Source organism: Ambystoma mexicanum, chromosome 6q, assembly GCF_040938575.1.
Source record: "Ambystoma mexicanum isolate Mex_15411 chromosome 6q, UKY_AmexF1_1, whole genome shotgun sequence".
In the NCBI taxonomy this organism is placed as follows: domain Eukaryota; kingdom Metazoa; phylum Chordata; class Amphibia; order Caudata; family Ambystomatidae; genus Ambystoma; species Ambystoma mexicanum.
In genome coordinates, this window is record NC_090937.1 from 467,056,483 (window position 1) to 467,072,707 (window position 16,225).

Sequence of the window (16,225 nt, forward strand, 5' to 3'; positions counted from 1 at the left end):
ACAGTTCTGCAGTGTGTGCACTCAATGCAGTGTTGCACTACTGTCAGTATAGAAGAGGGTAGGCTTGAAGTGCATCTTCTATGTGCTTGGATACTGCAGTGTGTGAAGTGGGTGCAATATTTAAATAGTGTGTGCATAGAATTGGTTAGGGGTGAACTGCATTTTTCATAGGATTGCATCGTGTCCATTGCGCGGAGGGCTGACTACTGTACTGCACTATGCTGCATTGCTTTTGTGTACTGGATAGAGTACTGGGAGCAGGACCACTGTTGCGAGAAACAAATGTTGTCTGGTTGGCATTAACACAATACTATGTGAATGAAAGTGGGTGTGGGCATGGCCTAGATAGACTATTGGGTGCATGGCCAAAGGCCATAGGCCATTGGCCACGCACCGAATAGTCTAGGCCTTGCCCACACTCACCGCAGCAATGCAGTTTAGACTGCATCTGTCAGAGGGCGCTCACCTTTACCGAATGGTTGTGGAGCACATTGTAGACTTCATAGAGCACCAGAAGTCAGCTGACATGCATATATTGTTGGTTGGTTCGGTTGGCAGTAACACCATCGTATGTGAATGAAAGTGGGTAGGGGTGCCAGAGGCTGTGTTAAGTTTGTAGATTCTGCTAAAAGGTGCATGTTTCTATGCATAGCTGTATAGGTTGGGTATGAGTGCCAGTGGCTGTGGTACGTGTGTGGGTTGTGGTAGTTGGTGACATGTTGCCAGGTATGGCTGGAATATGTTGCGGTAGGTGTGGCTAAGGCCTAGACTATTAGGTGCATGGCCAAAGGCTGTAGGCCATGCACCCAAAATCTAAGGCCTTCAACACACCCACCTCAGCAATGCAGTTTTGACTGCATCTCTCAGAGGGTGGTTACCTTTACAGAATGATTGTGGAGCACATTTTACCCTTCATAGCTCACCTGTAGTGCGCTGACATGCTTATATTGTTGTTTCCATGGGTGCGGTCATTGTTAGAAGATCCTACGGTTTTCAGTGTATGGCTGGAGATTGTGCAGTGAAAAGTCCTGCAGTGTGCCCACTGGGTGCAGTGTTGGAACACTGTCAGTATAGAAGAGGGTAGGGTTGAAGTGAATCTTCTATGTGCTTGGATATTCTGGTCTGTGTAGCTTCCTGGGAGTAGGCCCAATGTTGTGAAGATTGTGTGGTTTGGTTGGCAGTGACACAATACTTTGTGAATGGAAGTGGGTAAGGGTGGCGGAGGCAGTGGTATGTTTGTGGAATCTGCTAACTGTTACATGTTTCCATGAATCGCTGTGTTATGGTACTGGGGTTGGGTAGAAGTGCCGCTGGCTATGTTACGTTTGTAGATTGTGGTTTCTGGCCACATGTTCACATGCATGGCTCCATTATGTTGTGCTGGGTATGGGCAAGCAGTAGACTCTTGTGTGCATGGTCGAAGGCGTGATGGGTGCCGCTCTGGATGATTTTGGATGCTGAAATCGTGGATTTCTTTCCAGAATTTTGTACTGAAGGTGTTTTGGAAGAACACGCAACGTGTACTCGGCGTGTTCAACAGTAAATTTGGAGTGCTGTACATAAATGATAGTGTTTGATGTAGAGTTCTTGGCTGTGATTGCTGCATGCATGCATGAATATTTCACAGTAATCAATGAGGGAGTGATGGAATAAGAACAGTGGAGAGGGGAGAAGGACTGTCCCTGCTTTACTAGGGTGTAGCCCTCGCTGTATCTGGGAAAGCGCACATGCCACATGCTGCCATTCTGAGCATGGTGGGCATGCAAATGGAACTGTGGGGATTATGTAATCACGTGTCAAGGGTGTGCTTCACAGGAAGGGGCGGTATTACTTTTTCCCAATACTCTCTGTGTAATGAGGTTAGTAGAGATGGAGAGATGCACAGTGCTGATCGTAGGTGATACCTTTGTACAAGATCGGCACAGGTATGCTGTGCAAAGAGGCGTAGCTGCTAATTTTGTGTTGGAAGGAGTGGACGCTTTGTGGGCCAGTCTCTATGCGTGCAGTTTTGGTGGGATAGTTTGCCTTTGCAGATATGTGGCCTATAACGTTACTGTTGAAGTTGTGGTGGTGGATTATGGAGGTCTATATTTGGGTTACATGTTGTGTGGATGTTTGCTTTGTCACCTGAAGAACTTGATGAATGCAGTGATGCAGATTTTTCCCACTACGAAGGTCGTTTTCTCAACCATTCCACCAAGAGGAGTATGGAACCATGGCGGTGTAATTTGTCCCCAACCAGAGCTCAGAAGGTGTCTAATAAACAAAAGCATGTCTGCATTTATGTGCACTAATGGGATGTTCTCCATCCACTATGAGAGCATGAAGTTGCAAAATATACACTGCTTCCATGAAAATGCCATTTCTTTGAACGCCATTGGCAATACTATTTTCTTTTACACTGTGCAAGAAGCGTTGACCATAAATCGGTAAAAATTGAAGGAGGAGAAGCAAACAGAAACTCAAGAGAAAAACAAAAAAGGTTGTTTGGAAGCACGTAACCCCCCCCCCCCAAAAAACATATATATTTCTGATGTTTGTTAATCTGCTTAGAATCACATGCTGTGCATAGTCCGACATCCAGTGGTCACTGCGGAGTATTGCATTTTGTTTTTCGTAGTCGAAAAGGGGACGTCGACAAGGCGTGTCTGTAACACTATCCCTATAGTGACGTGCGTTGTACCCACAATCCCTCACGCGTCGAGGTCCCTCAGATTGTTTTTTTCGGCCCAGTTATTGGTCGCCTCTATGCGGAGCTCCTCGAGAGACATTACGAAATAATTTCTTCGACCCTTGGTCGTTTATTATTATTAATATCTAACATATAGATCCCTCCCTCGACGAAGCTGCAAGCTGTTTCTCCGCCGAGCAAGATCTTCGACGGAAGGACAAGCGGAGGAGATCCTTCGGCATCGACGAACACGTGGCCTGGCCTCGCCGGCCTTACACATTAGGAAGAGTGGGGTTGTGTGGTCTTTTCTTTTCTCTCCAAGTATGCCTTTCTCTTTCCCCTCCCTCTCTTTCAAGGTCGTAATCACACTTCTTGCCCTCAGCTATGGAGAGGACGCCCTTTAGGTTTTGCCCACTTTGCAAAGGCAAATGTACCTGGAAGGACAAGCACAAACGGTGCAACCGTTGCTTGCCCCTCGATCACAAGGAGGACGGCTGTGCGGCCTGTAAGTTACTTAAGCCCAAAACGATAAAGGACTGTAGGGTTAAAAGGTGGGCGGCCTATGCCATGTCTAGGTCAGATTCCTCGCCCACTGCCGCCGCCGCCGAATGTGACGAGGACAGTGATTACACGGCCTCCGTAATGGAGGTTGTAGACCTCTCGAGGGAGCGTTCGCGCTCCTCTTCGTCCGTCCCCGGCCCCGACAAGCCCGGCTCACGCCCAGTTTATGGGGATGAACACCCCGGCGACAAGGACGCACACAAGAAATCTCAAAAACACATACCCCACGGCACGCATTCGTCGAAGACGAAGGCAGCCAGAGCGCCAACGGAGGCGCCGGGCCCACCAGCGTCTTCCGCCGACCACAAGGGTCGACAGCCCTCCCCGCCACCGCTCCCGCGACAGGCGACCGGGCACTCTGGAAATAAGGGCGCTAACCCCAAACCCTCAGGCGGCGATGTGCCTCGTAAGAGTGTGCACGTTGCCAGTAAAGACTCGACGGTACCTAGCGTGCACGTTGCCAGTAAAGACTCAACGGTACCTACCGCGACGGCGAGCAATCCCTCGGCAGACAGAATGATTGCCGAAAGCCTCGCGCATATATCTTCTAAGGACGGCCAGAGACGGACGTCAAGTGGCACGCCGAAAACCGCGCACAAGGCCAAAGAAACGCTGAAGGCGCCGGAAAGTAGGCTGGGACAGCTCCCGCCATCGATGGAAAGTCCTAGCCTGCCAGAACACTTCTCAAAAGGCGAAGGCACCTTATCTTCGACGCTATGGGACAGATCTAGGCGAATACAAGGAGAAGAGGCTCCTTTTTCACTCCCAGCCCTCTCTGGCCTACCTCAGTGGACCTTAGAGAAGTTCCAATCCTGTATGGACAAGTTAGACAGATTCATGGCCATTCCAGAAAATAGGACACCTAAAAGACCTAGGGAGGTACTCCTAGAAAGTCCAAGGGCTAAATACCCGAAGTTGTTCTATAACCCCTTTGAGGAGGATATGAACTCTTACGACCTCACCGAAGAGGACACTCACTTCCAGGAGAAGTTCATTAATGATGAAAACCAACAAGAGGGAGAAGGGTTCCATGAGGACTCTAACATAAGTGAGGAAGGGTACGAAGAAGACCGGGTGAGGGTGACCCAAATCCCTGGCAGTCAACATCAGGGTCTACAGAGCCAGACATTATAGACATCAGGTCTCCTCAAACCACACCAGTCAGGAACCCTTCGCCTGTTGACGACCAGCCCATCTTTAATGCGCTGCTGAAGAAAGCAGCAGCACATTTTGAGGTCGAAACTGGGGAGGTCACCCCAGACACTGACTTCGTGGAGAGGATTATCACAGAAACCCCCCCCCCACCAGCCAAACAATTCCAATACTCGCCTCTGTTAATAGACAAATCAACCCTTCACTGGCCACCCCTGCACTAGTAAGAGGGGTTAATCCAAGAATCGAAAACTTGTTCTCACCCTCTCAATCAGACCCACTATATATTAAGGGTCACTCAATCCAGGACTCCTTAGTGGTGACTAACACTAGGAAGAGTGCTGGGGTTCCACTGTCTACCAGCGAGGCACCCCCGGATAAAGAGGGGAAAAAGCTTTATGCCCTAGCCAAAAGAATTACCACCTCGGCAGCGTTCTCAACTAGAATTGCCAATAACAACACATTGCTGGCAAGCTATGCTGATGCGCAATGGGGAAAGCTCAAGCAAGACATCGAGGAAGTTCCTGAACCCCTAAAAACTAGATTGCTGGCTACAGTTCATGAAGGGTCTCTGGTCAACCAATGCATCGTTAAGAATACCCTCGATGCAGCGGAAATAGCTGGCCGCTCTTTGGTACAGGGAATTCTGCTGAAGCGCCACGTCTGGCTTCGCAATTCCGGGTTTAAGGCGGAAACGCAAGCAGCGCTCATTAACAAGCCTATTGAAGAGTCTAACCTCTTTGGAAAGGCAGTGGACGACGCACTAGAAAATGGGAAAAAAGAATTTGATACCATAAAGACCTTGGACCAAATCTCAAAGCCCCCTAACAGGCGGGGATTTGGCAACAAGCGTTCTTTTCGTGGCCAACGCCAGCAGCAGAATCAACAACTTCAATATTCTGCCAACAACTACCAAAGTAATAGTGGCCAGTACAATCAGAGAGGTCAACGCTGTGGCAAGGGGAGAGGCCGGGGTTCCACCCCATGAAACTCCCAAGCCACCAACAACACCAAGTGACACGAAGATTTGGGTCCCCTCCCATGCATCGCCGGTCGGGGGCCGGTTAACATCCTTTCTTCCAGCATGGGAGGGAATGACATCAGACCGCTGGGTACTATCCATCGTAGCCCGCGGCTACTGTATAGAGTTCAACAGTTCCCCAACATACAGACCCCCGAGGGGACGAGGCATGACACCAGAACACCTCGCCGTCCTTCTCCAAGAAGTGGACCAGCTACTGGAAAAAGGAGCTATCGAGGTTGTGCCTCTATCTCAGGTAACGGAAGGTATTTATTCAGTGTACTTCCTTGTACCCAAAAAGGATCTAACCATGCGCCCTGTATTAGATCTGCGCCCAGCGAACAAGTTTGTCAAACCCCAAATGTTTCGTATGCTGACCTTACAGGAAGTAATCCCACTGCTATCACAGGGAGATTACATGACAACACTGGACATGAAAGATGCATACTTTCATATTTTAATGTTGCCAGCGCACAGAAAATACCTCAGGTTCATGATAGAGGGCAAACACTACCAGTTCAGAGTGCTACGCTTCGGCATAGCATCTGCACCAAGGGTATTCACGAAAGTACTGGCAGTGGCAGCGGCCCACCTGCGCAGGTTATCCATCCCAGTATACCCTTACCTCGATGACTGGCTCATAACAGGGGATTCTTACGAGACATGCTTCTCAAACACCCAAAAGACTGTAGACCTTTTGTTCCAACTGGGCTTCTCCATCAACGAGAAGAAGTCCAGCTTAGACCCCAGCCAAGTCAAACAATTCCTAGGGGCTCTAATTCAAACAAAGGACGGCCTCGTGTTCCCCTCCAAAGAGAGGGTCCAAAACATGCTGTTTCAGATCCCCCAATATGTGGCAGGTCGGGAGGTGACGGTGCGCAAAGCGATGCGCTTGCTAGGAATGATGGCGTCATGTATTTATTTGGTACCTCACTCGCGCCTGCGCATGCGCTCAATGCAACAGTGGCTCAACAGCCAGGGTTGTCAGGCCAGCGGACAATGGGACGATCTAGTGGTGGTCTTGCAGGCCTTGGTTCTCTCGCTATGGTGGTGGACAAAGGAAAACCTGGTAAGAGGGAAACCCTTTGCCACACCCGCAGTGGAAGCCACTCTAACCACAGACGCATCCCTCACAGGATGGGGGGTTCACCTATCCCATCAGACTGCTCACGGAGTGTGGACTCCAAGCGTAGCATCCAAGCACATAAACCTACTGGAGCTACTGGCGGTGTTCAAGGCACTAAAAGCCTTCCAGGGAAGACAGTGATGGTCCTTACGACAGCACCACAGCCATGTACTACCTCAACAAGCAAGGGGGCACCCACTCTCCAGGACTGTCCAAGCTGGCCCAGAATATCTGGAAGTGGGCTCTCAAACACAACATGTTCCTACTGTCGCAACATGTACCAGGGGAACTCAATCTGCTAGCAGACGAACTCAGCAGAGACTTCCCTCTGCCCTCAGAGTACGAATGGCAGTTGCACGAAGACATTGTCTTCGACGTCTTCACACAATGGGGATTCCCAGAAATAGACCTGTTCGCAACTCTGGAGAACTCACAATGCCAAGATTACGCCTCCAGGTACCCCCAGAACCAATCCAAGGGGAACGGTCTATCGATTCCATGGTCAGGGAAATGAGCTTACGCCTTTCCCCCCGACTCCCCTTCTCAACAAGATTGTGCACAAGATGCACCAGGAACAAGTTACCATGATACTAGTGGCCCCTATGTGGGCCCGGCAGCCATGGTTCGCTCACCCGATGGAGATGTCACTATCTCCCCCAGTGAAACTTCCCTGCCCACACAACATGCTGTCACAGGACAAGGGCAGGATGCTGCATCCATGCCCTCAGACCATGAACTTAGCAGCCTGGCTCCTGAGATCATAGAATTTTGGACACTTGCAACTCCCGCAGAGATGCATGGACATCCTCAGGGAGGCTAGAAAGCCTAACACTCGTCACTGTTATTCTAGCAAATGGAAGAGATTTGTCATATGGTGTAGAGGAAGAAGCATCGACCCAGTTGACTGCTCCCCCACGCACATTGTCCTGTACCTGACCCATTTACTGGACTCAGGTCTAGTGTTCAATTCCATTAAAGTCCACCTAGCGGCACTTTCTGCATACACCACTTGCCAGCTTAAAGTGTTGTGGTGGAAAGTCCCAGTTATCAAAGCCTTCATGGAGGGAGTAAAGAGAATACACCCTCCGATAGCAAACCCAGCTCCCGGCTGGGACCTGAATGTGGTTCTTACCAGACTCATGGGCTCACCCTTTGAACCCATGCACAAAGCAACTCTTAAAGACCTCACTCTTAAGACCGCTTTCCTAATAGCTATCACCTCCATTAGGAGAGTAAGTGAACTACAGGTTCTTTCTGTTTTAGACCACTTTGTAGCAGTTCACAAAGATAAAGTGGTTCTACGCACGCACCCAAGGTTTGCACCGAAATTCATCTCAAAATTCCATGTAAGCCAGTCAATAGAACTACCAACGTTCTTTCAAAACCCTTCCAATTCGGGAGAAAAAGGTCTGCATACACTTGATGTGCGCAGAGCTGTCATGTTCTACATGGAAAGAACCAGACCACTGAGAAAGACTAATCAGTTCTTTGTCTTGGTGGCAGCAGGAAGAGAAGGAGATGCAGTATCAAAGTCCACTATATCTAGATGGATTGTTCAATGCATCACTCTCTGTTACACTCTTGCTAAGAGAGAACTACCCTTCAAGCCAAGAGCACATTCTACTCGAGGCACTGGGGCATCCATAGCATTCATTGCAAATGTTCCCCTTAAGTCCATCTGCAAAGCGGCAACCTGGAGTTCTGTGCACACCTTTACAAAACACTACTGTCTAGATGCACACTCTAGATCTGACTCCCAGGTGGGACAGGCAGTATTAAGACATCTTTTCTCTACTGTTCCTTCTCATAACCCACCGCCAACTCCGGGTACTGCTCGCTAGTCTATGCACAGCATGTGATTCTAAGCATATTAATAAACATCAGGAGACAATGCATTACTTACCGTAAAAGCATTTCTGATGGTTGTATCTGCTTAGATTCACATGCGCCCACCCTTCCTCCCCGCTCGGATGGAAGGAACATAGACACCTTTCTACATCTCTCTCTCTTTTCTGTACTTACTCACGTATAGAAGGCTCCCTTAGGGCAAAAAAAATACAAACAGAGGGACCTCGACGCGTGAGGGATTGTGGGTACAACGCACGTCACTATAGGGATAGTGTTACAGACACGCCTTGTCGACGTCCCCTTTTCGACTACGAAAAACAAAATGCAATACTCCGCAGTGACCACTGGATGTCGGACTATGCACAGCATGTGAATCTAAACAGATACAACCATCAGAAATGCTTTTACGGTAAGTAATGCATTGTCATATTTTCAGATGGACCACTAAAGACCCAATCCCCTAACCTTTTTCACAACCCCCCCTTCCAAGCACAAAAACTCAGTGGATTCTGTGGTAGTTTCAGGATTACACGTGCCACATCCGCCCATTTTCAGGATGGGAGCCATGGAAATGGGACTGTGGAGGTAAGGCATTGCTCAGTAAGGTTTGTGGTTGTGGTGTGTATGCAAAACCTATGGCAGAAGGTCTCTTTGTACAAAGAGGTGCAGAAGCCTATAGTGGAAGTGTGCAAGATAAGGGAGAGGCATCCTGCTTGTATGCATGCACTATATCTACTTGTTTGAAGTTGGTAACATGTATTCAGTGCCGCTTTTGTGAAATCATTTTGAAAGGTTTGCAGTAAGTGGGGTACTGTGGAAAAAAATCTTTGACGTGTACAAGGTAAGTGTCAGCCATCCTGTTGTTATGAATGCAATGTGTGTATGATATCATATGATGTGAAATTGTATGATATGGCATTTATAATGCGCCTATACACAAGTTTTGCAAGGCGCGATGAGGCAAGGGAGGGGGAAGATAGGGGAGACAGAGACAACGAGCCTACTAGGTCGGTTGTCACTCAGATCGCCCAACTGCATTTGTAGGGGGAGGGGAAGTGCAGTACATGGGAAGAAGAACAAATGACAATAAGTAAAAATACGGCCCGATTGTGCCAACTGCAAAGATAAGTGCAGGCATCAGGTGGTGGTGGAACTGTTAGGGATACAGAAAACAGTCCCCAAGTATGGGGTTTGCCAGAAAGGCAGTGCAGGGGTGAGACTGGTGGCGGGAGGTGGCCGGGGCCCGACATCAGAGAGTGGCCAGGTAACCAGTGCAGAATCAGTTTCAGCCAGGAAGTCAGCCGAAGAGAGGAGGAGAAAAAGCAGACGCAAAGAGAAAGGCTTTGAGGTGCTTCCAGAACCAGTGAGGGTTCTCCTCAAGTGTCAGGGAGGAAGGGAGGCCCCAGTCGCAGAAAGAGATCTACCAGCACCCCAGCACCTGGTTGCTTGCAGAAGGGACTGACCCTGAGGGAGTTGGAGGTGGATGAGAGAAGAGCTCGGGCAGGGAGATATATAGGAAGTGAGAGTTGAAGGTATTGAGGTCCCAGGGCCCAGAAGGTCTTGTGCATAATGCAGAGGGTTTTCATCTTATTCTGCGCAGTCACTGGGAGCTATTGCAGACATTTCAGTCCAGGGGAGATACGATCCCTAGGCTTGCGGCCAAGGACAAGTTGCACAGTCCTCTTCTGGATGAATTGCAGAAGGCAGAGAGTAGAAGCGGGCATATATAAAAAGAGGCTGTGGCAATAGTGCAGCCTAGAGAGAACCACATCTGTGCAGACAGTGACCTTTTGGGAACTTGCTTTAGGTTGGTAAGATACATTCAGTGCTGGTTTAGGTGCCATATTTTTACCATTTATGTAGGAGATGGGTTAGTGGGCAAAACAATTCGTAGCATTGTTAGAAGGAAAGACGAGAGTTCCTGTTTCGCTACTACAATGTATGATATGGGTAAATGAAAATGTTGCAAGCACATACCATTGAAGTGCCACTTGATGGTAGGGGATGGGAGAAAAAACAGTATGCTTATTAAGAACATAATGGACGCTCAGTGGCAGATACTGTGTGCAGAGGCGCTTATAACAGAGTTGTAAACATACTGCAGAAAAAAGTATTCATACCTCCATTTTGTGTTGATGGGTTCTCATGTCGATCAATGTAGATGTACAAATCTTGCAATCTTTTACTGAACTTTTTACCGGACGTGTTTTTCAATGGCAGGACACTTGCAGGCTGAATTTGTAATGGTACATATGAAGTGTTGTGCAGAACTGACAGTGTTAGATGCTAAAGTCTTGGCTGGCATTGGTGGATGCATGTGTGACTATTTACCCGTACCCAATGAGCTAGTGGTGGACAGAAAATAGTGGAAAGGGAAGAAGGACTGCTCCTGCTTTACTGGGGCGCGGCCCTTGCGGTGCTTTGGGAAGTGCACGTGTCACATTCTGCCCTTCTCACCATGCTGGCCAATGGAAATGGGACTGTGGGGATTAGCCAATCAGGTACTGGGGGTGTGGTTCACAGGACGGGGCGGTCATACTGTTTTACATTACTATGCATAGTGAGGCTGGTTGACATGGAGAAACGCATTGTGTTGACTTTGGGTGATGCCTTTGTGATAGATATGCACAAGTATGCCGTGAAAAAAAACTTTGATGGCAATTTCGGTTTGGATGGAGTGGACGCACTGTGGAGCGCTGTCTATGACTGCAGTTTTGCCGATTTTCATGCACTTTGCAGAGGCCTGGCCACTTCGGCTACCATTGATGTCGTTGTTGTGCACTACGGGGGTATGCATTTGGGTTAGGAGGCTTGTTTAGGTTTGTTCTGTCGACTGAAGAGGTTGCTGAATGTAGTGAAGAGGCTTTTTCTCACTGCCCAGGTGATTTTCTCATCCATAACACCAAGAAGAGTATGGGACTATGCTAATGTATGTTGTTCCGAGCCAGAGGTTTGAAGGTGTCTCATCAACAGAAGCATGTGCGATTTTTTGTCCGCTCGTGGGATGTTCTTCTGCAACAATGACTTCATTAGTTGTGGAAATGCAGAGTTTTTCCAAGCAAATGGCATTTCGTTGTCGCCCATTGGTAATGCTGTTTTGTTTGCCCATCTATAGGATGCGTTGAAGAGTTTACTGTAGCAATGTGAGCAAAAGAACACTCAAAATCAAATAAAACCCCCAAAAATTGTGTTTCTCTAGAAGCACCTTAAACAAAAAAAACAAAAAAAAAAGACTCTTTTCAGAGCCGACAGTAAAAACGACCTCCCCTACACTGGTTACAATTTATTCCCCCAGGCCCGCACGCAGCACGACATCCACATCCGTGGAATTTGAGGATGGCCATGGAAAAGGGACTGTGGAGGCTGAGGTATTGCGCAATAATGTTTCTGGGCGTGGTGTGTACGCAGAGGACTGTTGTACAGAAAAGATACTGTTACATGGAGAGCTCTTCAGTGTGATTGGTGGATGCGTGTGGAACATTTTAACAGTACCCAATGATGGCGTGCTGGAAAGAAGAAAGTGGAAAGGGAAGAAGAAATATCTTTGCTTTATTGGGGCACGGCCCTCGCCATATTTCAGGAAACGCACGTGCCAAATACTACCGTTTTCAGCTTGCTACCCATGGAATGGGACAGTGGGGACTATCGCAACTGAGGGTGTTGGTCACAGGAAGGGCCGTTAATACTTTTCTCCTTTACTGTGCATACTGGGCTGGGCTGAGTTGCCATAACTTGCAAATGCAATGTAGCACAGCAGATTTGGTGCAACATCGCTTACAGGGCAAACCAATGTGGCCTGCTACTCTGTTCTGAAAAGCTACAAACAGATTGCAGAGCACCTCTGGGGTGTGGCCTTTTGTAGGGCTGCTGTGGAGAACTTGCACCCGGAAAACAGGCAACATTGTTGAAAAACATATATACATGTGCAATGGCACATTGTGGTGTGTTTGTAAGCGTGTACTTTCCAAAAAACACTCCGTACATTGCACAACACTGTACGTTTACGCTGTCCGAGGGTCCGGATCGTGTCCCCGAAATAAGGGCCCATGCGCAGCGTGGGTGCGGTCGAATGGTGATGTCGCCACTGTTCTCCCTTGGAATGGCTGTCGGTATTATGCGTTTTGGGCGGAATACTTTGTATGCATGTGCATAGGTGTCCTATGCACACCGTTGCCATTTCTCTACTGAGCAATAGTGAAACACACGTGTGCCGACCATTTTGGGAGATGCTGGGTGTTTATAGGGCATAGAAGGTGGGATGTTTATCTGTAGAGCTACCTGTAGGACGTGGGTGGGTGGCTCGAACTAAATAAAGTTTGCTTGCATATGCTGCACAGTGGTGGTGTTACCAGGACACAAAGGAACAGATACACATGCGTGTACTTGCACAACGAACAAACGTCTGCTCCCACATGTAATTATAGGTGGTGCACAACATGCAAAAATGCGGGTCATGCTGGCATCGTACGGATGCCTCCATTGTCATTGCGGAAAGGCCGTATCGATGCGGTGTCCGTACTCCTACGAGTACTGTGCGCCGCTCCGTCATAATTCTGAAAAGTTGCATTTCCAATACAAACTCCGATAGGCAGTTCTTACTCTTACTTACAGCACACATGTCTGGACGGACACACACCAAACCTGCACGAGAAGGTGACATTTTCAATCTCCACTTGGGGTGGTTAAAATCTGTTCAAGGGTTTTTGTGATAAAAAAAGTGGCCGTAAAAGTGCAAACTTGAGCTAGAGATTTGTAGTGTAGTGGACCAATCCGAGGCCTTGCTGGCCATTATGAGCTAGAGATATGTAGTGTAGTGGACCAATCCAAGGCCTTGCAGGCCATTATGAGCTAGAGATATGTAGTGTAGTGGACCAATCCAAGGTCTTGCAGGCCATTATGAGCTAGTGGTATGTAGTGTGGTGGACCAATCCAAGGCCTTGCAGCCCATTATGAGCTAGAGATATGTAGTGTGGTGGACCAATCCAAGGTCTTGCAGGCCATTATGAGCTAGAGATATGTAGTGTGGTGGACCAATCCAAGGCCTTGCAGCCCATTATGAGCTAGAGATATGTAGTGTAGTGGACCAATCCAAGGCCTTGCAGCCCATTATGAGCTAGAGATATGTAGTGTAGTGGACCAATCCAAGGTCTTGCAGGCCATTATGAGCTAGAGATATGTAGTGTAGTGGACCAATCCAAGGTCTTGCAGGCCATTATGAGCTAGAGATATGTAGTGCAGTGGACCAATCCAAGGCCTTGCAGTCCATTATGAGCTAGAAATATGTAGTGCAGTGGACCAATCCAAGGCCTTGCAGCCCATTATGAGCTAGAGATATGTAGTGTAGTGGACCAATCCAAGGTCTTGCAGGCCATTATTGCAGAACTTTATTTTTTGAATTGTGGTCTGAGGACTAGGTACTTAAAAGTGTTTCATGGGTTTGACCTGGGATCCACAGCTTCCATGCTGAAAAGAAACTTGGAAAGGGGCACAGAGCAGCTCTCTGGGCTATACCGGTACCCTTTGAAGGGTAGACTGTCTCCTTTTTAAGGAAAAAGGCGGATGTGGCTATTACGTCTGCAGGATTGCTGTCCATGGATCAGGATCCGTCGGTCTGGCACCTACATTGTGGGGTGCACTGTGAGAACATTTGTTTTGTCTAGTTGGAGTATAGTGCCTCTTTGAGGTGCCCAATCCTCTTTGAGGATCCCAATCCACAGATCTCAATGAGGCCCACAGACCTTATCATCAAATCACCCCTTTTGTTTCAAAATATTCTGATTCTACGGGCACAGAATCCACTGGACATGGATGTAAGTCACACCCAATGAGTATATAGGGTGCCTAAGGGGGGTCTGTGACATGGCTGAATGCCATGCCCCATGCGTAATATCCACCTGAAGGCACATTGGGTCTGTTTAGGATACCTCGGGGACAGCTTAAGGCCATGCATCAGGCCCAGTGTCCACTGGGCATGACCTCAGGACATGGCCAGTGGGCACATAAGAATATCTTTGAGATCCAGGGGCAACTTCCACTGGACAAGGCTTCAGACCATGACCACTCTGTCTGCACTGCGGGAATGTTAGGGTCTATCTTTCAAAGGAATCATTTCACTGAAAACTTTGTTAAGTACTGGAATGCTGAACCTGGAATAAAAGCCGGTCCGATAGCACAGCGAGAAGAGCGCTCGCTTTGACATCTGTGCAGAGCCTGCTGACTGCGAATCCCGGCAGGGACAAACTCAGCCTTTCATCCTTCCGAGGTTGATAAATGAGCACCACATACGTGGGTAATAATAAGCAGTGCTCAGATACCTGAGGGTTCGTAGCGCTATATAAATGCTAAATTATTATTATTATTATTATTAAATTATTATTATTAAAGACCTTTGAAAAACTGAACTGAGAGACATGTACTAAACTGTCACAAACGAGAACCCATCATTCCAGCACTCAGGGCTCAAAAAGGGCTCCAACAAGAAACCAAATTCTGTCTAAAAGTTCTGCGCCTGACCCACAGATGCCTATGTAACAAAGGATCTAAGAACCTCAGCACTCAGCACTATGGGTGCACCAGTGAAAACCACTTGCCCACCCCTCTCAAATGTAAAATACTTGGACATGGGGAAAACCTTTGCAGTGTCTGCAACAAAAATGTGGAACGACTTACACACCTACCCGAGAAAAACCCCAAAGCAAAAAGGATTAAATGAACTCTAAAATCAGCCTTGTTCAAGTCAGCCTTCCCATAAAAGTGTCTGGCTGGGTGAATTCCCCGGAGCAGCCTGATGATCCACCTAGATTGCCTCACTGTCATGCTAGGTCTCGAGTCCCAGGCCCTGCTCCAAGTCTAAGCATGCTAGAATTATCTTACAGCTCTGGGCACGCCCCCAGGACTCGCCTTCTCTCTGCTATTCTTGTGCTTTGATGTTTAGTTTATATGTATGATATTATGTCAGGTAGGATGGTTGCTACCCTGCACTGTACCACGATTACCTGCAATGCACTTTCCTTCCCCCACCGCACCCTCTTTTCTCCCGGCGTTTTGAATAACAACATTGCTGTCAGTTTGAATATTATAAACACAAATAATCCACATAAACCTGAGAAATCATAGAAATTCACTAGTTATCGTTTGCAAAGCAGCCATGACTCGCCCACCTCCATGTATACAAATATTAAATCAAATGTACCATCTCTTTTTTTTTCTCTTAGAGCAGCATCGGGCTAATACCAGTAGCAAAGGAGCACAACCATTTTGAAATGGAAAGACCCCATTTCACCGTGGGCCTATTTGCTCTAGTGCCACTTGTTCGCAATTCTGTAACACATTTCCTCGGAAATATATATGGGGGTGGGCTTAGGTATTTAATTATGGTGGGAGGAAAGGTGTTTAATAAAACAATTTTGCGTCAAATCGGCCTCGAGGAATTTTATTCGAACAAACAATGCACAATCTTTTGATTCTATTTTCACTAAGAGAAGACCTATTTTTCTTTATTTTGTAAGCAGGGAAACAGTACTATCAGGAAAAGAGGACGGTGACGTTTCCAGATCCTTTTATTTTTCCATTGATTGTGTAAGCGAATAATGCCTTTATCAGTGTTTGTGTGTGTCACACATGAACATCTAAGCACACATCCGGGATCATTACGTGTTTGGCATTACCGTAAGTGGTAAGCATGCACTTTTGGGAAGGAGGCAGAAGTTCTCACAGCAATCTTTCTCTTTTTGATTTGCACTGCACGGGAGAATTCATAAAGTCAGTTCCTGTGTCTGAGCAGATACTTCTGAAAATAGCCAAGTATACCGCACTGCATCATTGTTGCATGGCACCCCTCCTGGGA